The following is a 2,678-nucleotide window of genomic DNA, read 5'->3' as shown; positions in this document are numbered from 1 at the left end:
GGTCTGTGGCCCAGAAAAGGTTGGGGACCACTGCCTTAGAGAGTCTCAGTGCGCGTGAGCACTTTCGATGCTCTAGAAGTCCTGCAGGAAACACAATCAGAAAAACCCATTTCCATGTCTGCCCTCTGGCATTTCCTAATGCTGAGCCCACTTCAGTGAGCTGTGGTGCAGGTGACTTCTGCACAGAGGCCCGTGTAGACTCTCAGTCTATGCATGGGGCCACTTGCCTAAATACCGATTGGAGGATATATACCCCTAACGCATAAAACCGTCTGGTCCTTGGAAGGCATCTGGTGCAGAGTGAGTATTTGATAAACCCCCCCTTTTTTTTTTTTTTTTTTTGAGTGAGTGAATAAATGAGTGAAGTAAGTGGTGATCTGTGGGTCTGTCTGCGCCATTCTTACCTGGCTGACTCTCCCCTTCCCACCACGACCCTTCCAGTAACCTTCATGGTTGGGATGCAGAGAGAAACAGGACAGAATTATGTCCTCTCAGAAAACAAGGAAGTGCAGACTGGTTACTTCAGCTGTTACAGACGTGGTGGGGGACCTCACTTCTTTCTGTCCTGCTGCCACCCTCGACCCTTTTGTTTCTGGCTCCTCGTCGATGCAAGGTGCTGGCAATAACTCTGGGCTCCACTCCCCACAGCAGCCTTGAGGGGCAGGAGGGCCAGTCCTCTCCAAGAGCTTCTTTCTGTGAGGGACCTTCCCTGCCGGAGCCCCCGCGGGCCTCTCAGCCCCTCAGCCCTGTTGGCTGCGGTTGGATCCCCAGCTCAGCTCCAGTCCCTGCTGAGCTGGAGACTATTGGGTATCGCATTGTCAGCCTCTGGAACCCCCAAAGGGTGAGGAATACCACCCCTAAGGCTCTCAGCATGCACAGAGCCTGCACGTCTTTGATGACTTGTCTTGCTTCTAAGGTTGCTGCTCTTCTCACCCGCTCGCCAGTAGATAACTGTTTGTTGAGCATTTATTATGTGCCAGTGACTGTTAGCATTGTTTTACACATTTGAACTCATGTCATCTACGTAACAATGCTCAGGGTCAGTTTCTGTAGCTTTTGCTTTACAGAGTGGGAAACTGAGGCCCAGAGATGCTAAAGAGTACCCAGAGTGACACGCAGCCGGGAGGTGGTGGGGCTGAGATTTAGACATGAGCTGTTCCCTGCCCCACCGAGCGGGGCCACCTCAGCTGGCTGACCAGGCGTGTCCCTGATTTTCAGCATCCACCTCAGACGTTGGCACAGGGCGGGCAGACGTCATTACCCCCAAGAACAGATCGCAGCCGGTGGGCGAGCTGTCAACTTCAGCACTCCAAAGAGGCTGGACGCGCCTGACTAAAATCCATTTAAGAAAATTAACCCTCTGCTTGGAGTTCGTGGGCGGCAGGAGCTGCAAAGTTCTTAAAAGGTGCGAGGGCAGATTAATGGAGTCCAGATGCTTCAAATTGAGAATATCTTTGTGCTGGGTGGGCTTATCATCAAACTCTTAGGATAACAAAGGGTGGGATAGTTCAAAGGACTGGTTCTCCCAGACTGGGCTCTTTCGGGGGGCTCCGCTCCAGCCCTGCTGAACAAATATTGTCGTCTTCCCCTCTGCCTTTGAGCCCAGGCTTTGTCTTCACTTGTTTTTTTTCTTTTCCTTTTTACGCTTTGACAGAGATGTGGGTGTTTTGTGGGAACCACCCCTGTAGAAACACTGATGTATAACTCCATTTGGGACTAAAATGATCTTCGATGATCCATACCTGGGCTTGTGTGGGCCGTGGGGGTGAGCAGGACTGAAGCTTGTCCCACCGCCGACAGCCCTGAGCTGACGGCCCTGAGCTGACAGCCCTGAGCCGACAGCCTGCCCCATGGGCGGGAGAGCTCCCTCATCCACACTGCTCTGCCGGGGAGGGGGACTGTCTACTGAGCAGGCCAGCGGCTGGACTTTGGGCCAGCACACTGTCCCCCCATGGGCTCCAGTGACAACGAGTTATTTTCATTATTTTCACTGGCTTGTTCTGTGAGAGACTCATCAATCCATTTCATGCAAACGCCCCCAGGCGGGACACGCTTGTCCAGATTGATGTCCACAGGGCCTCAAAGATCAGACAGTCGCCACATCTTGCTTTGCGGCTGCTGTTTCTCACAGCCAATGCCTGAGCTGTGATCTGCACTGGGCGGTTACTATGTTCTGGCTTTGACAATGCACTTGAACTACAGATCCCCCAGGTTCAGAAATGAACATTAAAAGACTTTGGTAATTCAATATTTAACCAGAAATTAACTAGGACTTACAGAACACCCACCAAGTACAGGCTCTTTACTAAGATGGGAGATAGTAATAATTACAATAATAATGATGTTTCATGTTTGCACTGAATTCTGATAATGGGTCCCGTGTACAATATTTTCCACCTCCTCTAGGAAGCCTTCTTGGAGCATCCTGACCTCACAGTCAACTTTTCTCTCCTCCTTGCCTAACGTCCAACAATTGTCAAATCCTACTCCTTCTTACTCCAGATCATATTTTGGGTGGGTGGAAAGTTGCCCATTTCAGAGGAGAGAATGCACCTCTCTGAGCCTCAGCTTCCAAATTTGTAAGTCAAGGAAGAAATAAAGTCTCTGCAGGGAAGCTTGGAAAAACAGCGATGCCGAGTCTTGGGTGGATTCTGACCCTGTCGGAGCCCAGTGAAGGT

Source organism: Saccopteryx bilineata, chromosome 9, assembly GCF_036850765.1.
Source record: "Saccopteryx bilineata isolate mSacBil1 chromosome 9, mSacBil1_pri_phased_curated, whole genome shotgun sequence".
Taxonomy (NCBI): Eukaryota; Metazoa; Chordata; class Mammalia; order Chiroptera; family Emballonuridae; genus Saccopteryx; species Saccopteryx bilineata.
Note: the sequence above shows the minus strand (reverse complement) of the source record.